Below are 25771 nucleotides of genomic sequence, written 5' to 3'. Positions count from 1 at the left end.
GACATTAAACAACTTTGTGAACATGTGTACCTAAAAGTTAATTTAAGCTACTTACTTTTCATTGAGCAGGATAGCGGTCTTCACTTGTTTTCAGACCTGATTTTAATTTTGGACCTGTTTTAATTTTTCCCGTACTGCATTTGAGAAGAAAAAAGGAATTTGGAATCTGGAAAGGAGTGAGACAAATGTCTCAAATTAAGACAAGTTGAAACTCTAGCTTGAGCTGTTTTTTTCTTTTTTTGCACGTGTTAATTTGCTTTGGTTTCATCAGAGTGGTCTATGATTTAAAAAAAAAAAAAAAAAAAAAAAGAAAGAAAAAAAAATCAGGACTTGCATATTTTCCATGAGTTTCCAGTTCTGCTTCAGACATTGGTCTTTGATTCAGTGGTACACATCAATTTTGGATGAACTTGTCCATGGTCAGTCTTGTGCCTTGCTACGTTGTTGCCTGAAACCCTGACTTTGAGACAGGGCTGATTAATCCCCTGGTGCCAATGAATTATATATTAGGGCCTTACTTTCAAAACCTGTTTGTTCTTTAAAATGAAGGTTTGCTTTAGCTGAAGAGGACAGATTATATTTTTAAGAGATTCTTTTAAATTTATAGGCATAGCTGGTGTTCCTTTTGATTACAGTAGTGGCAGAATGGAGACCTCTACATTGGTTGAGAGAGAAAATAATCACTTCAGATCCAAAAGATATCACTAATACACAGCATTTAAAACGCGATTTTTTCATGCTACTGCTTGTTAGTTTTTTATAAAAGAGAATGCCAGGCAGGAATCTTTAGAGGGCCAGGTAATGAATGTGACAGAATGGTTGGTCAATCTTTTAGTTGATCAGGGAGATGGAAGAGCTCATGTCGGTGTTCAGGGCATGTGACTCTTGTGACTTAAGAGTACAGCTATCCTTGCTGTAGGTGCATTTATGACTCACAGCTGATGGGTAGAGCGTTTCTAGTAACACGTCTTTATTTTTCAGAGATTTCCCCTCTGAAGAGTTTTCTGGGATAACCTCACATTTGCTGTCCCTCCAGGATTTACTTATGTTTACTTATGTTTAACCCCGAAGGCATTTAATGAGGAAATGATTTCCAGGTTTGATTACTGTAAATGAGTTATGCTTCCATGTGAATTCTAATGCTGACATTTCCTATAAGGAAATTTTATCTTTTTGGCAGGGGGTTGTTTCTGTTTTATTTGTGGACAAGGCTGACATGAAGAGTAGCTGTATTTTTCATAGTTTATATTTTCTGAATTTTAATTTTTGTTGTTGTTGTCGTTCTCCATTAGTCAAGTTGAGTACCTGTCACAAAGAAGGTGTTGTATAGATACTGGAGCCTTTTGCTTTCTGTTAAGACAAAAAATTACCTTCTTAGTAGCACATACTGTTTATTATCAGTTGTCTGTGACTTATCAGTTCCGGGATAGTAGTGCATCCAATTCTGGTGTTCCTGCATCACAGAGTTATAGAATCACAGAATGGTTTGGGTTGGAAGGGACATTAATGGTCATCTAGTTCTAACACTTTATGTGCTAGGGTGCCATGGGCAGGAATGCCTTCTAGTAGATCAGGATGCTCAAGACCCCATCCTGTCTGGATGTTCCAAAGTAATGGTAAAATGGGTTACTGTGTGGGAAGGAAAATTAGAAATACATGATAGAATATGCACTAGGGAACATTTGAGATGCTTTCTTTTATTTAATTGGTTTTTTGGTTCAGAGGGATTTCATGCCTCTTAAATTTTGGTGGTACTAGATCTGAGCTTGCAAGGTCTTAGCACACATTTGCATCTACAGTTTTGTAGTTGGTCTGAGTTTGAGGAGGAACTTAATGTATTGGCACAGCATTGGCTGAAAGTGTGTTGTCCCTGGTGAGTTCTAAAAGTAGCTTTGTGAGATGGGGCTGCTGGGAGCACAGCGCAGAGGTTCCTACAAAGGTAAGCAGGAGCCAGACTGTGTCTGACAACACTAATGCTGAAATCAGCAGGACGTTACAGTCTTGGTAGGTCTCTTCTGTCTAGTTGAGCACCTCCTGGGGAGCTGAAGTTATCTTTTTTCCCTAGGACTCTGGATCCCGTGGAGATAACAAACTTCTGAAAACTTGAGTAGTTTTGTGCTTCTGTGGAAGTATAATAGTTTCTGATGAAACATGTTGCATACATACATGTTGTCTGTTAAAAAAAAAAATAAAAAAATTGCTTTTATAGGTAGATAATTAATAAACAGATTCAGCTTTGTTAGTTTCTTATTCAGCAAGGAGTAGCTTGTGCTGTAAAAGATGTAATAAGATGTCACCGTAGTTTTCTGGCTTGTTTTTATGAGCTGGAATATTTAATCTAGAAGAATGTTACTCCATGACTTTAGATTAAGATTTCCTCTTAACATTAAATGCTAAAATAAAGTTGGTTTATGTTAAGTATTGGGAGATTTGGCTCTTCAGTATGGAAAGGTAAATTGAAAGAAAACTATTACAGAAAAGATATTATTGTTCTAAACTTTAATGGCCTTTATGATGAACAACTATTGCGTATATAAATATGTATATTTTTTGTAATGTCCTGGGCAAATGCAGGTGAGTTTGTAGATGTCTCTAATGCAAATGTTGAAGTGGGAAAAATCCTGTATAGATTGAAGTAAAATTAACATTTCTTTCACAAAAACACAGTTGAATTGTAAGTGTTGTCAGATTAATTTAAAGCAGAGAACATACATTTCAAGCTTAAGCTGTTGAAGCTGACTGTAGCATTAAGTTTTAATGTAGCTAAGAGAGAATGAGCTTTGAATTTCTGAAACTGGTGCTTTTTAATTGTGTGACTGGAGACCATAAGGAGAACTGAGCGCTGCAAATGTATGATACTGAATACTTTTTATTGCCTCTTGTGGACTGTAAATTTGGTTTGTGGTTTGGCTATGCCAATGCACTAAATGTCATGGAACTACCACAGACTTCCTTATTTTGACTACAGGCTGCTGTGATTACACATTGCTATTTTAAGAACTTTTAATCTATGATAGCGTATGAGATGATCTTTTCAGTTTAATGGCAGTGTTGTTATATACAGTGTAGAAAGAATGTCATTTGTAGAAACAGATCATCGGGCTAGGACACTGTAAGCTATGAAACTCTGACAGAATTTGCCATAAGAGCTCAGTACTCATCAGTCAGTCTTGGTGATTGACCCTTGCATATCTTACTACATGCGGGAGAAATGTAGGGAAGTCTTACGTCTGGATCGTATGTAGGCTGGACCTAGGGGATAAATTGGTGCGTTTGATTCCGTTGAGTGAGATTTAATTTATTTGGACAGTGTAGTAGTGGTAGTAATTTTTCACTAGATGGCGATAGAGACCTTGAGATCATTAATCAATTAAAATTTTCTCTTTTGTCACAAAGTGCTTTAAATGTTGACTATACAATTTTTTCAGATGGATCTTCCTTATTTTTTTCTATTGTGGATAATCTCCAGCCTGGAGGATGGGACATATCAGTATGAAATTTCTTTGAATTTAATGTTATATAGCACAGAAAGACTGATCAAATTTTAGTATATTTTGGAAGAAAAGCGAAAATTTTGAGGGGGAGGAGTGAAAACCGTAGTTCAGATCTGCTTGAATGTTTTAGAAAAAGAAATGAATGTTTTAGGAAAAAAAAAATCCTATTTTGATTATTAGGAATGCTCTGGTTCTTGTTCGTAGAAAAATTTAAAGATAAAAACAGAAAAAAAAATTGCATTTGCAATCCAAATGTTACATTATTGATCTAGAATGCATTGGAAGGGTTCTGGACTTTCCCCCCTCTCTGTTACTAAGCCTTTGCCCGGACATTGCTCTTGCTGTAACTACAGCAGTTGCTTGCATGGAAAAGTAATAGGAAAATATTTAATGTATTTTTAGCTGTCCTTTAATGTAATTTAACAACTGGAAACAAGATGAGTCGGTGTTGTACAACCAGCCAGCTCTGCACTTGCAGGCAGTGTAAGGTCATGCCTTTTTAGCCTCTTTAAAGGACAAGTCTTTTGATGGAGTGTCAGTTGTCCCATTTCCCAAACTCAGGATGCCCCCCTCTGCAGGATTTTCTTACAGCAAAGTTGTTGAGACAATGTTATATGTAGTCAGTGTCGTCGCTAATGGCTATCACTCAAAATTGTGGCTTTTTTCAGTTGCTTTCTTTTTTCTGTGTTATTCTTCACTATTACATGTTTTTGCTCAAATGACCACCAAACTTGTTTTTGAAAGGAAAATCACACATTTACTATTTTTGGCAGTGTTAACAGATAGATCAGCTGCTACAGTATGCAAAATAAAAAGGTGAGAAAGGCAGTTGGGTTAATTCCAACTTTCTCATTCAGATCCTTAGATACATTCTCAGTTAATAATTAGTTTAAGGCCCTGGCAGTCAAAAGGAATGAATAAAAGCATGTTATTGCAGCAGTCTGGGGAAAGAATGGATGAGGGAGGAGAAAGATGAAGTGAAGAAAGATGAGCTCATTTAAAAAAAAAAAGTAAAAAAAATTAAGCAAGGGTAGGTAAGCAGGTTAATCACTGTCTATTGTAATTGGCTTCTGTGAAGAAATCCAGGTATCTCTTTCTTTGCAATTTTTTTTTTTTTTTTTTTTTTTTTACGAAGTCTTGTTCAAATGAGGAAAATGATCATCAATTACTTTTTTATAATTACTTCTAAGGCCTTGGTTATGCAGTCTGCGTGAGCTGTCATGTGAGTGGGACAACTGTCAAATACCTGGTTTCTTCCATGTTGTAGCATGGGAGAATGCAGAATGTTAAATGAGGGAAAGGATCATCCTAAATTTTCATCTAAGTATGCCTTCTATATTTAGACAAGGAATCTATTATCAACATAACATTTTTGGGAGACTTGGAGGCTGATAACAAAAGTCTGGGTGAAGACTTTATCGCTTACTTTTAAATGTTAAAAATAGCAAGCTGAAATCTTATAAGAAGCAGTGATAAATCGTTGCAGTATCTCTAAGTGGAAGCTTTTGGGGTAAATTCAGTGGTCACTTAAATATTTAGATGCAATTGTGATCCAGCAGTAAAAGCTGTGCATATTATTCTGCATTCTAATATCCAAAACAAGTTACAACAGACATTTCAGGGAGAGGCTGCTTAGAATCTGAAAATGCAAACTGAGTGTTAAGTAGTAGAAAAATTATGGAACATCTTAACGTTTGTTGAAATTGAATATTATTATTCTAAGTCAAGTACATGAGATGACATCTGGTCTGATAAAGACTTCTGTATTTCCAAAGAGAGGAAATGAAATGTTTCAGTTAGAAAGAATGATCAGAATACCCTCTGTGAAAAGGAAATTAGTTCGGAGGAGAAATTTTATTTTGGGTTTTGTTTTTCTTTAATGAACAGAAAGGTTTTATATTATAGATGTTCACTGAGTAATGTTTAGGAAGATTGATCAGATGTGAGATGTACAGCAAGTCAGATGAATAGAGAGACTTTCTTTTTCACGACTGCTTATTTTAAGACTGTGCAGTCAAAGGTGTGGTGCCTCTCACTTCCTGTGAGATGGGTTTATTTCTGTGGATGGATTCTAGCAATTGCACAGCCACATGGTGAGTTGGCTCAGCCTGGTGGTCTGACTTTGAAAACTAACTCTACCAGATTGATTTTTATTGGATCAGTCACTCACTGCGTGCTCTTAGGGGTGGTAGAAAGGAGAAGGTTAGAAATTGGTGGCAGACTCAGCATGAGTTACAGGGGGTCGAGCATCACCGTCCTTTTCCCAGCTAACACCTGACTGTGAAACTGTAGGGTTAGTGTTAATAAGCTGAACATGCAAGGGTTTTATTTGTGTTTTTCCTTCTGTACTTTTGTTTTCTCCTATGGTTTCCTGTCTCCTATTTTGTTTTCGTGATTCTAAAAGATTCTGCTTTTACTTGAATCTTATCTTAACCTGACTGCCTAAATAGCAAGAAGATATGCCTCACTCAAAATTTTGGTAAAGCTGAAAGCCAAGGTACAAGGAGACGCTGAAGTGCAAAGCCTCTGGCAAATTTTTCAGAGATCTGAAATGTAACACTGTGTGTCCTATGTAACGCTGTGTGTCCTTGTAGAAGCCATGTGTTGGGTGAGACTGGTAGCCTGTAATCAGGAGAGGTAGAAATGACTCTTCACATCTGGTACTAGCCGGAAAGACTCTCAAGCATGCAGTAAAATGTTGGTGACTGTCCACAGAGTCTCCACAGAGTTTGCCATACTTAGCCTTTAGCTGAAGAAATTGTTTATTCCTGCATAGAATTTGATAGGAATTTTGAGATTCAAAAGAGAGATCCTTTGGTGGTTCTCTTTAAGTATTGGCGTAGAGATACCTCATTAAAGAAGGATACAGGAGCTTTACAAGGAGAATGAGAGCTTTTGCAACATCACAGTGCCACTTGTAAACTGGTTGTTCTTCGAGATGATATTGCCTCGTTTATCTTAAATTGGACACTGGCCTTTTGTAGGAATCGTGTTTTAGGGTACCTGGAGGCTAATCAGATTTTCAAATTACAAGAGACTACCAATCAGAGAAGATAATTTTCCTTCTCAAGTACTCCTATACTCCATAGAGTATGGAAAAATGATCTAACTGAAGTGACTGTTTCCCACAAGACTGAAGTATTCATGCTGTCCGTCAAAAATACGACACTTTGGTCTTGTGATCAAAATTCTCATATATTTCCTGGGAATTTTACTGTCTATGCAGAAGCTCACTGTTGCGACACAGACTTTACTGGAAGCTTCTTCCTCCATGCACAATTACGTAATTTATTATTTATCCTCATGAATGAATACTCTTTTAAGTCTAGGAGATCTGTTGTTTTCCGCTAACGGTTTAAGGGTGGTAGTGATGATCCTACTGCGACATTTGGGGGAGAGGCTTGGAGCTGGGTGTTTTCAGTCTGCAGGGAAAAAACTAAAGAAAAGAACAAATTATGGTGACCAAAAACTTAAAAGGGACTATGAAGAAGAAGCCAGACTCTTCCAGTGGTGCCTTGTACCAAACAGTTCTGTAGTCATCTCTTGGGAAGAAGGCTGGATTAGATGATGCCCAGGGATTCGTTTCAACTGAAATTGTTTTATCACCTTTAGTTTAGATGTTGCTTTAATTTATAATGAGATTTATTGCCAAGGTCAGCTAGATCCAGCAGATATAAGAGTAGCAGCTTTTCATTTCAAGTGAAGAAGGCTGGGAATAAGACATTAAAGCAGTGGTATTTGACCTAGAAGGCTGTTTTGGTTCAAGAGCTAAAGCGCTGTGTGTTTTGAATGCCAGTTTTGCTGCATGGATTATGTCATGTGGGCTCTTCTATGTATGTCCTTTCATTGGGCCTATGCCAAGGTTCATTGGCTTAATTTAGAAGATGTGCATATGAACAGCTTATACTGTTTTCAGCGTTGAAATATAGGACAGATAAGACAGTTTGTTCAAGACCTTTTTTATCAGTGGAAGGTGAACTATAGTCTTGAACTCTCTCTTCTACTGTTGGTACAATACAGTTCTTGCAAGAGTGTGGGAGACTCTGGCAAATATCAAGAATTCTGCTTTGTTCAAAGAATTATTGGGAAGTAGGTTGTAATTTAACAAGTTGAGATGTACTTTGTGTGGATTTTCTAATGTAGACAGGCAGGGTTTGAAGCAAGGAAACCTCTAAGTCAGTCATGTAGTCTAAACTAATTTTTTCAGACTTCCTCTGTGGTAGAGAGAGAGGGCAGTGTCAGAATGCATAATCCCCTCAGATTTTAAAGTGTGATAAATAGTTGAAATACTTTCATTCCAGGACTTATACTTTATATAAGACAGGAGATGTTGCTGGTGGCAGTGTTGTCTTTGACTTCAGGCTATGCCCTTTGTCAAACTTACTGGGTAAGGTTTCGGGGAGTAGGATTAGTTTTATGTATGTTGATATCTGGTCTACAATTTGATACTGTGTGCATTTGCTGATTTGAGACACTAGAAACAGTTGCTCCATAAAATCCTATTTCAACACTCAATAATTCAGCAGAAGTTAAAAAAAAAAAAAAAATACTTAAAATACAATTCAGTTTACCTTTCCTGTGTCTAGACTTTTATTTCTGGTGACAGTCTTAGAGATAAAAAATAATAATGTTTTTTTAGGGGGGAAGGGGGGTGGTGGTGGGGAAAGTGTTCCCATTTGTGTGACCGAAAGGCGGTGCTCATCAAAAATGGGGAATGTCGGAATGTCATTTGAACTTTACCGAAGGGATTATTTCCTGGCAGACATATCTAGCTGAGCTTGTACTAGTCTTAGTGATTACATGAGACTGGAAAAATGCTTAAAATTTGGGTAGCCGTAATTGGGAAGCCCTTTTTTAAAAATGAACAAAAAAAACCCCACCACCAAAGGTGGGGGATGAGATGGGAATAGGTAGTCGTAGCCAAGCAATAGCTTGGTTGATTGATCTCTCATTGATCATGCCTTGTCAAGTTAATTCTGTCTAATTTCTTGTTAATTAAGCAGACCAGAAATTGTGGAGTTTAAACATTTGGAAGTTATCAGAAAAGCAGAATTGTGTGCAAAGCTGCTTTGCTGAAGTTGAAGGTCATACTTCCTGAAATACCTGCATAAAAAGGATTTCTGTGATAGTGGTATAGAAGACTTCCAAATACAAACAGGTTTTTATCCAAGGAAGTTGAATCTGTAGAACAGCTGTCCAGAAGAGGAGTAACTGTGGTAATAGTTGCTTCCATAGATAGTTTTCCCCTTCAGTGTGGTGTTCTCAACTATTCTCTGCATCATCGTTCTATGAGACACTACCACAACTGGCACACTAAGATTTTATTTCCTTTTCTCTCTGGTTGACTTTAGTGCAAAGAATATTTTTGGTGTTACTTCATTCTTCTTCTGTGATACTTGTGACATTCCTGGGATATCAAACAGTTAAAGGCTTTGTTGTATTTTAATTTGGAATTGACACTGGGAAGGCTGACAGAAAATTACATGGAAACCTTAGGTTAGTTTTACAGTGGTTTGTAGACTCCCCATTGGTTTTGCTCTGACTGGGATTATAATTGTTGAACCTAGAACTTCCTTCACTTTAATTTTTGAACTCCCGAGCTCTAAGTCAGTGGCAGCTGATGGTTTGGTTTTTTAATGCATCAACTTTAATTTGTCCTCCTCACTCTGCCTGTCTCCCTCAGAACCTAACGTAATCAGCATCTTTTAACTTAGACAAATATAATTTCTGTATTTGCACAGAAATCTGTCAGTCTCTTTAGATCACAGTAGCTCATTTTTCTTGTTGTTTTAATACGTATCATACTGTTTTGGTTTTTTTGCTTCAATGCATAACTTTATATTTTTCAACTTAGAGTTAAAAGTAGTCATCCTGGAGGAAAAGAAAAATCAATGAGAAGCCTGTACTTAGACTGAGAACCCCTGCAGAAGGCTTTGATTAAAGAAAAGCTTTAGCTCTGACTCTTATACACAATTGTCCATCAGGTGGCCAGTCATTTTGGCATGCGCTGCTATATACCACAGATGCTAGAGATGGAAAAAGGGCTATTACATCATGGAGTTCGTCTTCCAAAATATGTATATAGCTACTAAAGCAGAGACACCTCTTCATGTTCTTTTGTCAAAGACTGTTCTTCAAGAGGCTAATTCTATTATGTTTTTTGATCTGCTTGTTTGTAATCACTAATTCTTAGTAGATTTAAAGCCCGAAGATGAGCCTGCCTTCAGTAGGAATGTGTTAATTGACAGGTGTCCCAAAGTTCCACGTTCTTGGCAGTGGTCCAGGATGACAGAGCAATAATGATTTAGAAACTGCCATTCCTTCCTTGTTAAAGGATTGGAGGAAATCTGTGAAGTTATTAACTACTACTCACCTCTAACAGATTTTGAAAAGATCATTACGGTGTCTAATTAGTTGAGATTACCTTCTTTACGCTGAATGTTTTGCTGTTGTTGGGTGGTTTTTGTTTTTTTGTGTTTTTTTTTTTTTTTTTGGATGTTTTGTTTGTAAATTTGTTTACTTGCTGTCTTTTCTTCTCTTTTCTCTTCAATGTTCTGGATGCTTATTCCAAGGAGTTGAGTAAGGGATCGTGTTCCTATCTGTGTATTGTAATTAGTACAGCTATTTAAATGCTATCTGGATCCCATTTATTATATTTGTCATTTGCTGTTTAGTTCAGTGGAAATGCTTTTATGTAAATCATGGAAAAATGCTTCTGACTTGTAACAAGATGGGGCTGAATTTAGGAGACTGAAACTCTTCTTTCAGGAATAAAAAGTGTCTTGCTGAACTAAGAATGGAAGATTATAGTAGCTGCTTCTTGCTGAAAGTGCATTATGCTGGCATATGCACATGTCCAAATGGAATTAGCTGTGGTACTCTAGTGGGATACTTCCCAACAGTCCTAAAAAAAAATAATTTGGAGAAAGCTGTCACACAGGAAATTTCCTCTCAACTTGCATTGTTTGTTAAATATTCCTTACTTTTTTGGACTAGACTTCAATTTTATACAGGTTTCTAAGATTTTTTAGCTGTACTTGGAATATTTGGAATTGAGCACTTCATAGGGAGGAGTCAAGTTGCTTCCCTTTACATCCTACCATGTCATTTCTTAACTAATGTGTTTCCTTCTGTGGCTAGGGGGATACTTGCACTTCACATTGATCTAATGGCTGTCATAATGTTTTTGGTTGCTTTTAGGTATCTGTGGTTTTTTTGTCCTGATCTTGGCTTGTCTAACAAGCACATTCAGATAAACACAACCCTCACCTTTCTCTTGTACAGACCTTTTTCTATCTGCTGCTTTGGTTCTTGAACTTTTGATTTGATTTTTTTTTTTTTTAAACATTAGAAGTAAACAATTATTTCATCGTTCATATATAAGCAAGTCATCTATTTTGTGCTGTTTGGTGTGTTTTTCTTTCCCCGTAAGATGAGCTTCTGACATGCTAACTGAAGGAAGATTAATAAATTGTGGCTTTTATTTGTGTCTCTTAGTTTTCAGCCTGGAGTGTGAGCTTGTGTGACTTTGCTCTGTCATAAATACTGTGTTAAATTACAGCAATTATTTTTTTAAGAAACTTTGATTTTTTGCCAGGGATTCCTGAGCCATCTAGTAATAGTTTCAGGGATCCTATTCCTTCTCTGAAAATCAGTGCCAATTTTGGACTGTGCAGCTGTCCCAGTTTCCTTTTCATTAATTTTTACTGTAGGAATAAATATTTGTTATCTGATGTTTATTATATTAGCTTATTAAACATCAGTTATTTCGTTTTTTAAGGGATATTGGTTTCTTTTCTTTCTTTCTTTTTTTTTCCCCCTATTTAAAACAAACAAACAAAAGAAGAATATATCAATCAGAAGAGATCTGGATATGATGGTAGAGCAGTATGAAGTGTTATTTATCTGCCTATTCCAGAAATGATCCTTCTGTTATTCCATACAGTACTGCATAGCTTTTGGCTCAGCTGGTCTGCATAATAAGGGAGAGTCTCTGTTAAGCCAAGCAACTTCTTTTGCAGTGAAGAGCATGTAAGGTATGCATGGCAGTAGATTATCACAATTATCAAGTATCAGTACTGACTTAGTATTTGTCCCTGGCCTTTTCTAGTGTAGCGTAAGGAAAGCCTGTCTTGTGCCTGCTCTTCTCTCTGTGAAGAATTTTGGAGTTAATAGTTTATTAATAGTTTGTGTTCCGCATAGATCATCACAGATTTGCTCTTTGTTCTTGATCTTAAGTTTTTGTTTTTTTCAGTTTTATGTGACATGGTAGTACTTTTACTACTCAGCTCTGCCAGATAGTGTTTGAAGCAGACACCTTTCACAGTGTTTGGATTTTGATGGCGTAAGTTCTTTTTTTTAAAAAAAAAAAAAAAAAACAACAACAGAAAGGAAAAGAAGCTTTTTGCATGCTTAACCCATTAATCAGCTTTTACAGAGCGTGGAGGTATTTTTTATCTTTAATTATGAGAATTTGTGTCTTGGCCAATAGCTGTGTAGGACTTGAGTTAACATACCAAACTGGCACTTTGTTGTCTTCTGTGTTTTTGAGCTCTTACAGTAAATAATGGAGGAGGTGGCGTTTGGGAAATCCTAGTGAAAGAAAACTTTACATGTTTTGATTTTAACTGCCTTTTAAATGTAATGGGGGCATAAATGTTAATTCAGCTGTACTGTAACGTGTTTTGAAAATAGTAACATAACTTGCAAATGGAGTAACTGACTTTCTTTTAGTATCTTAATTCTATTTCCAGGCTTCTGTTTCTTCCCAATTGTGTACTTTTATGAGTGAGCAGTGGAGTTGTTGAAGGGTATTTCCAGACGAGATCAACTGTCAGAATTAGAAGTCTGCATGCAGTTACAGGGTTCTGACTTCATTGGGATCATTCTCAGCCTTGAGAGTTGATGTCTGTATTTGAACAAATTCCTTTTTAATGAGAAGGGCTGAGAAGGAAGCTTCTCATAAGAAAAATGATTTCTGCTGTCTTCTTGTGATGCACCTGGTACTAGATTTTCTGTGAAAGATGGGCTACATTGGAGACTTGTACTGTAGAGTGAGAATCACTGCTTGACTAGGTTTGATTTTATTTATTTTTTGCTACAGAAGAGAGCAGCTGGCTAAGATCTGTGGAAGTCATGTTTCCAGCTCTGCTTCTTTTTTGCTGATGCCTTGTGTTGAACTCTTCCTGGAGGATGAAATGTGTCTTGGCACATTTATTGCCATCTGCTGTTTGTCTCTGTTGATAAGGCTTAGTTAGCAGTTTCCCTAGGAAAGTGCATGACATAGTTTCAAAAGCTGCTACGATTACCTGTTGCTGTGGGAATAGATGGCCCTGTTCTAAGTGCTCAACTTTTCCAGCTGGTGGATATCGTTACTGTTTCAGATGACTAATATGAAAAATGATAATTGAAGCTAAAGGACTATTACGTAGTAAGCTTTAATTAGTTGAACTGTTTCATACTTGTTTACCGTGGGTGCTAATGCTCTTGAAATTAATTGGCATTAACGGGGGTTCAAAGTTTATATGCAATCGTTACGGTTATAATGTGTTAGATTACTAGGTAACTTGGCTTATTAGGTGATTTCATTCCCGATTATTGCTGCAAGTTAACAATGCCAGAGCAATTATCTTACAAACACTGGAGTTGCTCACAAGGCATATGCATCCAGAATCTTCCCGTGGAGTTCAGATGCCTGCTGTACTCTCTAGCTAATAGGCAAGGGAAGGTGATCTGTGTATGTCATCCAGCAGCAGATGGGGAAGATTTTTTGAAAATGGGGTAGCACACTTTCAGTCCTTCTATAATGCTAATAAAGTTTTTGTGTGAGAATGATAACGGTGTCAGTAGCCCTAATCTATCAATGACATCAACTTCTGGCATGTACAAGCAATCAAAGCAAACATGGAATGCCTTTGTGTGCATAGCTGGACGGTATAAACCAGTTGCTACTGGAGTGAAGAGAGAAGGTCATCTCTCATTTTCCACAAACAGACCAAATATCTAGAGTACACATTCATTAAACTCTTCTTGAACAGAAATTATGACTTGATTATAATGTGAATTTTTCCGTCTTGGAATGTATGGACTCGACAGGATTTTCACCCCTAAATAATTGTGCTGTTGTATGTTATTGGCATACTGTAGTGTAGCTTATATCAGACTACAAGTGTCTGATAGAAGAAATAACAAATTCACTGGATTATTATTACCTATTAAATAAAAAGTACTATTAAGCAACATATACTTAATTTTAATTAATTTTAAGTAAATCTGAGGTTAGGTATTGTAGGTGTCATATCAGAAATCAGTTACAAGTGAAGATGACTTTGTTTTTTAGAGTGGAAAAAGAGAAAATTACAATGGCAAAAACTGTGGATTAGTAGTGTAACTGGAAAGTACCAAAGTCTGCTCCTTGCTGATCACTCTCCAAAATGCCACCAGGAGAAGATTTAGGTGCTGAGTCTTCAGATTCTGAGTCACTAGAGCTCTTTAATTTTTTCTCTCTGTCCCATATTCTTAGTCTCTACTTTAAGCCTGTAAGTTTAACAGATTCAGGAGCTTATGTTGTAGATGGACGTGTTTCATGTATTAATTTTGAAGATGTCACTCTCTTTGAGGTGAAAAGGATGGATGCATGGTAGGCTGCTTAGTATGTTCTATTAAAGGCATCTGTGGAATTTTACAGTGGGTAGTTCTTTGTAGTTATAGCAATTTTGCACTTTTTAAGTAGTATGAGCTTACAGATTGGAATCTTGGATATGTACCTACATTATAAAAATGTTAAACACTGATGTACATACAGTGGGTCAAAGTAATGGAATGGTTCTGAAGAAAGGATTTCACGTTGAGTATTTTTAGCTGTGAAGCCTATTGGCTAGGGACTTTTTTATGCTTTAGTATTTACAATTATGATACTTAATTCTCTTCTGTAAGAGGCTGGTTACCCAGAATCAAAAAGATGAGATGAAGAGTGCAGAAAAAATACTCTCACGACTTTTTCATAACTGTTACTCTTCAGGTGAGGAGTTAGATGTGAAACTATAGAACTCTGGGACCTCATTCAGACGGAACCTGAGAAGAGAGAGAGGGAGAGAGAGAGAGAGAGAGAGGGACTTAAATACTTGTTTCAGTTCTTTTACACTTACTTTTCAGTAAGGAATAAAAAATAAGAATACTTTGTTAAATCATTACAGGGTAGATGTGATACTTCTATCAAATGTATCTATTTGATAACAGAGAATTCCTCAGGAGTGGATTCATTTTGGTATTTCAGCCTTGAAACCAAGCTTGCATGTTCAAGTCTACTAAAATTGTTGGTGTCATGTGTCTAATAACCCATCTGCTTGAATGATGATAAAGCCTCCTACTTAGTCTGTCTGCCTCGAGGGAATAATCTAGGAGCCATCATGACAGTACTGCTGCGAGCCAACAAAGTATTTTTTTTTTTTTTTTTTCCTTCCACAGGAGTTTCCTTTGAAACATAAATTAAGACAGCAGTGGTAGGAACCTGAAACCTTTAGGGAACATATCTTTAGAATGTCTGACCATATATAATTTATAGACATGATGAGGAACAAATACCTATCAGATTGGCTGTCAGGGCTACTGAAAGTAAAACAACAACAACAACAAGACAAACAAACAAAAAAAAACCTGTCATGTCCCACTCTGTTCTTTCCTTCTGTCACCTTATTTAAAATGGAGCCATATAAGATTATATGATGTGTGATTTCTGGGGGCTGAGTTTAATGACAGTCGCGTATTTCTTAAATCTTTTTTTGCCATGCAGTGGACTGTATGACACTTCATTTTTGTTCCACTAAGTTTTGAAGCAGTTGTATGGATTTCGTGCTGTGGCAGAGAACAACAGCCAGTAAGAAAAGCCAAGATTCAAAATAATTTGTGTGCCTGATGCCCCAAATGTGATTCAACTTGACATCTATAATTCATCTCTTTCCTTTTATTACTGTCTTACAAGTCCTCTTACATGATTAGTGTCTTGTGTTTGTTGGTCAAAATTTAGGGTCACTGCAGTTGGCAGCATCAATGAGCCATATTTCAGTTCTTAGTTCATGAGAAAGAAGTTGCATGGAGATGGTGAGTTTTCCTCTCATTTGTGATAAATCAGTGTCATATGTCTTGCTTTTAAAATCTTTGTCTTTACACAGCCTGGAGCTACAGGCTTGAAGTAGAGCCTATTTAGTAAAAGGGGGGGCCACAAAAGTGATGAAAGTATTGGTGCCCCTTTCCCGTGAGAGACACACAACTTGGGAAATTACAGGTGGGACTGGATGTGTATATGAACGTTTGACTCCTGCTTGCAAAATGATGATAATTCACAGTCATGTCAGTGGCCAAGTATGTTCTAGTTTGACGATCTTGAGCTAGTGGGTCTCTGAAGAGGTGGCGCCCTAATCTTGATAGACTATGTCTTTTCTGATGAGAGAAGACATGGTATAATTCTGTCTGGAACTAGGTGGAAGCCCTTAACGTGTAATCATGATAAGTCTTCAATGGAAAAACAACAACAACAACAACAACAACAAAAAAAAAAAAAAACACAACCAACCAAAAAGAAAACAACTGGTGAGGGTTTCAGTGGGCTATGTTATCCAAAATAGTTGTCAGAAGCAGTGCTTTTTGTAACAGTATTAACTGCTTGAGCAAACTTAGCTGTAACAGAACAAGAAGAAAATCCTAAAAGTGCTAAGAGGAGTTAAAGGAGAAGAAAATCTGGGTAACAGAACCTGGATGATGAAAGCTGGTTATGGGGAGGAAGTTGAGAAGCCAGTGTTCTTTGCTGAGACAATGCTGGGGAGAAACGGAGGTAAATGTCAGCCATACTAAGTTGGGCATCTGCACTTTTTTCTATGGAATAAATTGTTTCTCTTTGATTCAGATGCCATGCACAGCGACAGCAGGGAGGTGTGGAAAACTGGGCTTAAGCAGATGTATCTTTGTGTAGAAGGTTGAATTGCAAGGAGGGGACCCTGTGAGACTGGTGGCTGAGCAGTACTGTGCCTGAGGGCTGCATTGTCCCACTGAGAATGTGAAGAAATTGAAGAAGGTGTGTTCTTCGGGTCTTCATTTACCTCTGTAGTTCAGTGTAATGTTTATATCCCTTCGAAGCTCCAAGTCTTTTAGGGATGTGATAATAATCCCTTTTGCTAAGTCTAATAATAATAATTTTTAAATTCAATATTATTTAGTATCACTATTCTGAGAAGCGGTTTAAAAAATGCTTCTTATCAGCACCTGCTCATTATATTCCTTCCATAGAAGGATGTTGAAGTTTTGATACCTTTCCAGCATGTGCTCCTGAAACAATAGACAGGCATTAGACTTTAATTTGTGATTTGCATAGGTTTTGGTACAAGATCAAGGTGTGATTATATGTTTCTTGGTGTGAAATTGCTTTTATAACTATCGGAATCATGCAACTTTAATTCAAAGAGTTCTGGAACAGAATATGCTTCAAATTTATCTTTGTGTTTTTTATTGTCTTTCGTGGACGTTGTATGTGCCTATCAAAAACTTATAGCATGGTAAGTAGTAGGAAACATCCCTGCAAAAAATAAGATCTTGAGAATACCAATGAAGTTATGACTTTTGACAAAGCTCTTTGTTAGGACTGCATTGCCATTTATATTATCAGTACTTAAAGAGAAATGTTATACAACAGTATTTGCTAGATAAAACAACACGCTACTGTGAACAACTCATTTCTTTTTAAAATTGGCTTCATGTATAAACTGACTTATTTTATAAGGTAAAAATAATCCTCACTTGCATCAAGGTTATATGATAGATGTGGTTGAGAACAAATGTTTGATGATGTGATTTTCAATTTTTTGTTATTTTCTTGCACTTCTAGCAACTTGTGCAAGAGGTCTCTTGAAGAGATTGTGCAGTAGCTCTGTCCTGCCCAAGAGACTCCATCTCTCCTCAGCACACTCAGACTACACTGTCTTCTCCATAGTGGATCTGATCACACAGGCATGGAGAGATGGGCCTCATGGAGTCCACAGGTGATCCACTTATAATCCTAGTAACTGTACAGTTCACAGTGGACTGGAAGGACAGATCTTTTTTCATTCCTCAGAGAGGCTTGAGGGCCTGAGCTCAATCCAGAAAAAAGAAAACCAAGGTTTCTCTTACTCCAGCTATGGTCAAAACCTAGAATAAAGTTATTTTGTTTGTTTTTTCCTTCCGCGTCCTTCCTTTTCCTTTACCTTGAGTTAACATTGTCAGACATTAACTCTTGAAGAAATGTTTTAACTTGTATGAATTAGCATATTTTTATGCTAATTCATGCCATGCCACTGAAGTTAGTAAATTATGTTCCAGATTGTAATTCTGACACTCCTGTTTTGTTTTATGTAGATTTTGTGTGATTTTGCTTTTTTTTTTTTTCAGTGTTCAGAGTACTAAGGAAATAAAGAGCTTGTGACTCACCTAAAAAGAATATGTACCATAAATTCAGAAAACATAAAAAGCATATATAATGTTTATTTAATTGGAAGAAAAAAAGATGATGACACTGACTGCATAAGAATGTGTGTTTTTTGTTGTTTATTTTTTTTCTTTTTGTTGAGGAAGGAAAACTTGAGAAGATTTTAGGTACTTTTACATATATAAGGAGACTGGAGATTTGTTGTACAGCTGGCTTTTGCTTTTTGTTGATATACCTACCTTACAAACTTTTGTCTTAACAGCTCTTTTTCTGTCCTATTTTTATTTTTCCTGAAGTGTTAGATGTCTTTACTGCCAAGGCATCCGCTTTTTCTTTCTAGTCACTTTCAAAGTTGGTCATTGGTACTACTTTTCAACTAGATAGAGTGAAAACCAATATCATGTTGCTTATAAATCATGGTGGGAGCCTTCATGTTCCCAAAGATGCGCATAATTCAGCTCTCGCCATCGCCTGAATTAAAATGATGGGCTTGAAGTGAGGAGCTGGATGCAGGAGGTTGAGAGTGCAATGTACTTTGCGACTGAGGTGCTTGTGGGCTGCTCCCTAACAAATTAACAGGTATTATCACTTTTGGCTTATGGCTGTAGGGGCAGGCAGTTGAGAAGGCTTGCACCGCCATATGAAACTCCAAGCAATGTATGTCTCTGATGCATTTCACTGTGAGCATTTTTGTAACGCCTTCCACCGTCCATCCATGTTTCAGTACCAAAGCCATACGTTACCAGTTAGCCTCTTGCTTTAAAGTATGATATCATAGCTTTGCCTGTGTGTAAAACATAAATTAGGCTGGTAGTGTCCTTGAACCTACTCTTCCCTTTCCAAAGCAAAGAATGAGAAGCCTTTGAGCAGCTTAAGTGTCTGCCGTTCTGCAGCTGACAGGAAACCGATCTGCTGCCTGGCCCCTTTCGCTGCCTTGCTTGTGACACGTGGCCCAGGCTGCAGTGTGGGGTGGACAACAGGGTCCTCTACTCCACTCCCTGCCGAGGAGGCCTGGCAGGGCTGTCAGGGTGAGGAACATGGGCTCCCCTCCCCTCTTTGCCCCCACCAGGCAGAGTTCAGCTCTGGACGTGGTCGGAAATGGCCACCTTTCCCAAAACGTTGCAGCCTTTTGCCACAGCTGTCCTTCCTGTCAAAGCAGTGACTTGTCTCGGGGTTAAAAGTTGATGAAAACTTGCTAACTTGAGATGATTGATGTTGGGAAAACTAATTAGTGAGCGAGGGCAATTAATTTGATTGCTTGTAGCCTTCTTTCTCATCCAGGTTTTGAAGAACTTTGCTTAGGAACTGCTATATTACCCATTTCTTTGTTTATAATTGAAGTAGGGATGTGTTTTCGGTGGACTACTTTCAAGAGGGGTAAATTAGCAGGCAACACTTGAATTCGATCTTGAAGAACTCCTGTGTGATCTGTGAGTGGATAGCAGGATTCTTTGAGCTCAGAGGTGGAAACATCGTATTCCCTCGGGAAATTTTCATATGAGATACCTTCTATTTGAACATTGCGGCTCCTCACCTGTGCTCCACGAACAGAGATGTTTTCTGGAGAAGAAAAATAGCTCCCAAGTGTGAAAATTGTATTCTGGTAGCATTACTTGGGGCTTATTCAATTGCCGATGACAAGACAATGTGTTTCCATGCTGCTAGGGTGTACTATAATGATTTGTTTTAGACACCAGCCACCTGTTAATATCGTTCTTCTAAAGGTCATTGTGTGGTGCCTCAGTGTCTGAATTTAACGACCCTGTATCAGGTTTGTTGGTCACTCTTTTGTGTGACGCGGGACAAGTGTTTGTGGGGAAGGAATGTGAACCTGATACCCGGCCGGACTGGGGAGCGACTGGCTCCTCCTGGCTATTGTCAGGCTGCTGGGCCTGAGCTGGCCGCAGATAACGCGTTTCCCAAGAGGAGCTGGCAGGTGTAAGCCCAGCCTTTGTGGTGAGCCGACCTGAGGGGCACAATGTCCAGGGCTGTCAAGAGGGGAGAGCAGGGCAGGGGCTCTGCTCCAGCAGATGTCTGGCTTGCTGCTGCCATGGAAAGAAAGTGAGGTGGTGCTAATGTAGCTATGCCTGTGACAACGGGTGGATGTTTGATGAGCTATTTTTAAGCATATGGTGTTGGATTCATTTATTAATGTCTGTACAGTGACCTGAAAATGAAAAGCAACGTATAATTGAGAAGTGCTGACCTTTTTACCTGACAATTTTTAATTAATTTTGGTGAATGTAAGGGTGGTGTGTGTGTAGTTTGAGCTTTCACCCTTCCTTCCTGACCTGGCACCCATTCTGGAGACGAGTGGGAGCCAGGTAGGCCCTTTCCCTGCCTCTCCCCAGAGAAGGCAGCAGATGAAAGTGACTGCTGCTGCAGGGGCTCAGCTGAATGACTTTCCTTTCAGATTTCCAGAAAATGAGAGCCTCTGCTGCCAAACGAACAAAACAAAGCACCTGGTTTACCACATGGTGTAGGACATTCCAATGCTTGCAGAGAGGGAGTGCTGGCTCTAAGCCATCTGTATTCCCGTGTCATTAGTAACTGCTACTAACAGTTGGATTGAATTGCTGGCTGAGAAGGAGCAAGGGCTTTTAGAATCGTCTCTGCGATTGAAAATATTCATATGAAGAACTCCATTACTGCCAATTTATGAAGAATAAGGATCTCATTTTTATCAGTTGCATATTTATTGGTTCAAACCATTTCAGCTTCATTATGCGTGCATAGATGGCTCATTGTGTTTATTTGAAATAGGTCATAAGGGTCTTCAAGCATTCTGGCTTTATAAAAATTGAATTGATTATTCTTGCTCTGAAAGAGTTAATGAAGAGTCACTCATGGCTTTTAATTTTCAGCTAATTAAAAAGAAGTACATGAATGTCTGTTTTTGCCTTGGAACTCACAGTTAAAAGTGCCAAATATAGGATTTTTTTTTTTACTTCTTTTTTCATTAAAGGGTGAGGAGGAGGAGGTGGGGGAAAAGTTACATGTAAATCATTTAGCCATTAACCTAATGTGGTGGATTTATAAATCCTATTACTATAAGCCCTTTTCATTTCCACTGAGGCCTGACGTGTGCTTGATCCTGCTAATGTAAAATTCATTCTAAGTGATTACTGAAGGAAGATACTTTTAGTCAATTGTAATCAGATTCTGTGAAACTTGCTTGAACACTGATGTTAAGTAAGACATGGACACAGTTTGGCCATGTCTTAACTAGCCTTACAAATCAGTTAGATTAGGAATCAATCAGTGGACCTCTTCTGAAACTTAATACTTTTTGTGGGGGGCAAATCTATGCTAAGGGCTGAAAATACAGGGCTCAGAAGCAAGATTAGGATTGTAATTTGGTGTTCTTGTTTTATGGTATACTTGGCAATCCCTCACAGTGTGTAAGGCCTTTATGATGCAGTCCTCATCCGTGTTTCAGGGTTGAGGCCAGTGGGGTGCTTCCCATAGCCCATCATAAATTCCTGTCTCCGCAGCAGGAGCAGCAATTGGAGTATTTTTCTGAAGCTGCTTCTGATCCAAGAGAGATCTGTTATTTTGGCAGAGGGAGGTGGGGGACAGCTTATCTTAAAACGTTGTGACCTCCTCCTCCCAAGCTTTTAGTGGGTACTGCTGATTTGGATTCCTGGAACAGCTATGGTTTCGGATATAGCTACTTCCACTGTTTCTTAGGGAGGCATCAGTATGGAAGATGTCTGCCTTATAAGTCTCTCATCTGTAGCTTGCTATTAAGATCAGAAGCATTTTTTTTGTGAAATGTCAGGCTGTGAAGGAAAAAAAATACTTTGTTTTTAGTGTTTCTACAGATTATTGCCTTTTAAATGGGCTTGACTCTGACATGAGCCTCAAACTTGACTTTTATTCTATGTTAGTTTACCAAGTTCTGAAGATTTCCTTCTAGCCGGTACCTTTACTATTCTTATCATGTATATATATGCATATATATTTTTAGTAGCAACATTTGGATATTTTCTTCTAATGTTTGAACAATTTTCTTATATTACCAAGATGTTTGGAGAGCTTATGTCCTTGGATTCTTGAGGTCTGTTTTCCTTTTTTGCTTAGGGTGTCCACTAAAGCATGGTGAAAAGCTTTGAGGAAAAAATGATATGTGGAATATATGGGAAATAATAATGTTTAGTACCAGAAATAGCAGATGTATGCTCAAAACATACAAAATAATTTGTGGAAGTCCCAGCAGCGTACATGTTATGGCAGTGCTGGGGAATTGACACTCTAAGCAGATAAACTGGTTGAAGATGAGGCCATTGTAAATTGGGGATTTTGTTCTGCTGTTGCACAGAACTATATGCCTGATGTTTTAAGCTTGGAAATTCAGCCACCAGTGTCGTCAACAAATCCATCTCGAAAGTCAGTCTAGAAGTCTATGTGCTACTAGGCTTTGTAGGTTGTTTTTATTGCTTGACTTCTGAGAAATTTAAATATCTTTTCTATCTAACCTGTTAAATTACCTCTGGCAGGATGTGCATACCTCGTTTATTCAGATGTTGCTTGGTTGATGATGACTGCAAGCACACGTGGAAGAGTGTGGAACATGTTTTTTTCCTTGATTTGAATACTTCTTTGTCTTCTGTTTTCTCTTTCATACCATTACTGTTGGTCTGCCAGGTGTGCCTTTTTGAATGAAAATGAGAAACTTATTTAGTGTAGAACTCTTCCAGTGTTGTTGGGGAGGCTCATTTGAAAAGCTTGAAATTAGATGTTAATTACCTTTCTCATCTACTGGATAATCTTCTGTACTTTAACCGAATAAGGATAATCTTCTATACTTTAATCAAATAAATATTCAAATACTTTGAATTTGCCATATTTCGGCTTTGTGACAGTTTTCTTATGTGATGGATTGTAGCAGAGCAACTGTACATGAAAAGGGAAAACTGAAATAGAAAAACTGCAGTAGTTCAGGTGGATGGCACATCTGATCCATTATAGACGTATTGTTATATGTAGTTGATATGAATAACTGAATGGTAATGGGCTAGTAGATGAACTGATGAGCTGTCAAGATTCACTTCAGCTTTTTTTTTTTTTCCTTAAGATCGTAGCTGTCAGTATCATAGGGTCATAAGCTTGAGAAAGAATTAATAAATTCAGTATTCTATAAAATGTTTTAGGATAACATTTATTGAAATCCGTCATATTGAGGTTGGTTCTTGACTTTGAATACGAAAGTATTGTCTTTCTGTAAACGCTTTGCTATGTATGGTTGAAATAAATAATTGAGAAATATGGTTGAGAAGGTTCTGAGGACACCTCACTACAGCCTTCCAGTATTAGAAGAGAGATTATAAACATGAAGACAATCAACTTTTTACATGGGAAAATAGTCACGGGACAAGGGGGAATGGTTTCAAAATAATGGAGGGAAGATTTAGATTAGATGTCAGGAGAGTTTTTCCACAGAGAAGGCAGTCAGGCACTGGCACAGGCTGCCCAGAGAGGTTGTGGATGACTCATCCCTGGAGGGTTTTAAAGTCTAGGTTGGATGGGGTCCAGGGTAGCCTGATCTGGTGTGCTTGATCTAGCAGTTGGCAGCCCTGCCTATGGCAGGCGGTTGGAACTAGGTGAACTTTGAGGACCCTTCCAACCCGTGCCATTCTATGATTCTAAATATCTAGGCTAATAAATATGAAGTTTTTAAGTATATACTACATCAGAAAAGAGCATGAGTTATGAAGGAGAAGGTCTTCTGTCAGCCGCATTGAGTGTGTATTTCCTGGGAAAACCCTTTCAGATCTCTTGTTTTGCAGCTAATTGAATTATACAAAAATTAGTGCTATCTATGTCAGAAAGCAGCAGCATCTCTTCCGTGTCATCAAAGCTGGTAAGCAGGTTTTTTTCTAGACAGCAGATATATTTTTGAATTAGTAAAAAAAATCTAGTGCTTGTGTTTTTTTTTTATGAGTACTTGATATTCCTCTGCTCTTTACGGAAAATATGTAGGGCTTTTTTGAGTGGTTATTTGTTTTGATGGTAAGATGATCGTTTGTTCTTGTTTTAGTTCAAATCAGATCTTGGAATGCTAGAAAACTCATACATGTATTTCTGTTCTGATATTGTGTCCTTATCTATCTGTAGGTCCCTGTTTGAAGCAGAGGAGTTGGACTAGTGAAATATAGGATTCCCTTCCAACTCAAGGAGTTCTATGATTCTGTGATTCCTTATGCTTTCTTTTTCTTTTCTTTTTCTTTTTTTTTAATTGATGTTGTTTTTGTTTTTTAGCCACCTGCTGTAATCTAAAGGCATTACAAAACAGCTTAGCAGTGCTTGTGTCTGTAATAGCAGTGGACAAAATTAAGCCGCTGTTGACCAGGGCTTGTGTTTGGATTATGATGTTGGCACTGAAACTTTTCTCAAGGCCCTGCAGGCCTCATTTCAGATATAATTCTAATGAGGATATTGAATGACTGGTGTGACAATAATGTAAATTAGTACTGGTGCCTTCTGTTTAAACTGAAGAGTGAAAGCAAGAGAGAGCTTTGAAAGAAGGCTTCATTGGCATATGAGTGAAAGCTGAGATTTTTTATTAATGATTCAAAGTAATAAGAAATAGGAAAGCTTGTTACGTATGTTTTTAGATTAAACAAAACCTTTAGGTTGTGATGTTCTTTCTTTAACTGAATTTGTGGGATGAAGAATTTAAATGAAAATTTTCAAAGTCAAAGATTGATTGAGTTAAAGTATGTAGCACAAAATCAATCCTGTCAAACTGTAGGGAAATAAGCGAGAGATTTATAAACACAGTTAATGTTTTAGAAAGCCAGTTTTGTGCAAATGTGTTTTGAATTCTTTACAAATGAGATAACAGTAGGTCTAAATGACAAATTAAGGATTTAAAAATAATCAGCATGCTTCTCTTGCAGTAATGGATTTATGGAGGGTAGTATGCTTTAGTTGCATTTATAATTAAGGTTTTTCCATCCCTAGAATAGAAATGTATTCCTGTTGAGTAATGCCATTTTAGGTGAATTATGTGGATTGTGTGAGTGGTAAAACTCTACTACTTTAATCTGATATGTGGCTGAAAGTTAGTTTTTGGCTTGAGTTCCAAGAGGGTCATGTTGTCAGTTTAATACATTTGCTTGTTTTTCTAATCTTAATATTACCATTCTCTTTACTACAAACAAACAAATCTGTATCCTGTGGTATAGTATAATGATATTTTAACAACTTGGTTCCATCAGTAACAAAGCCATACTGTTACTAATCTGGAATCTCTAAATACTGAAATGGACTGTACGTGGAGTGCTTAATGACAGACCAGTACATGAAAGTAACTTCTGAAACTGTCATCTATTTTCATTAAGTTCTTGAAAAATTAAATTGAATGCTTTCATATACCTCTGACTTATTTCTGGCTCTAAAAACAGTGCCGGTGTCCTCTGTTATGTGACAGGATATTGAGCAGACAAATGGTATTTAAAAATGCTTTAAATTGCTGTTTTGGTATTTAACCAATTGACCATTAACTGCTAAAATATTGAAGACTGAAAAGAAGGTGATCCCTTCCAGGAATCCTTTTGCATAAGGCTGAACTTTTCTTAGTATATGTGTAGTATGTTCATGAAATTGTAGACGTGTTTCTGTGGAAGTCCCAGTGACATTGAACATGAATCTGTATGTAACTCCTTTAAGTGTTCATTATAACTTGTATGCTCTTGTGGATATGTGAATGGGGAGTAATTTCCATTGGCATCAATTGCTTTGTTTTTTAATTTCCTGCACCTCCTTACAGGAAAAGCCTGGAAGATGAAGTTGCCCCAGTACCGTCTATAGTTCCTCT

General features: G+C 37.5%; 1 protein-coding gene and 1 long non-coding RNA gene across 3 annotated transcripts in view; both read left to right on the top strand.

The window, feature by feature from the left end:
• The window catches only part of POLA1 (DNA polymerase alpha 1, catalytic subunit), a 191101-nt gene that overhangs the window by 35952 nt on the left and 129378 nt on the right, over window positions 1-25771 (top strand). The gene's annotated exons all lie outside the window — the stretch shown is intronic.
• LOC116217556 (uncharacterized) lies at window positions 3-17702 on the top strand. Its single transcript, XR_004162241.2, has 2 exons — window positions 3-16563; window positions 17371-17702. It is a non-coding gene; the product is annotated as an uncharacterized LOC116217556 (long non-coding RNA).

This window comes from Meleagris gallopavo, chromosome 1 (assembly GCF_905368555.1).
Source record: "Meleagris gallopavo chromosome 1, MGAL_WU_HG_1.1, whole genome shotgun sequence".
NCBI classification, from domain to species: Eukaryota; Metazoa; Chordata; class Aves; order Galliformes; family Phasianidae; genus Meleagris; species Meleagris gallopavo.
This window is presented reverse-complemented; position numbering and strand designations above follow the sequence as displayed.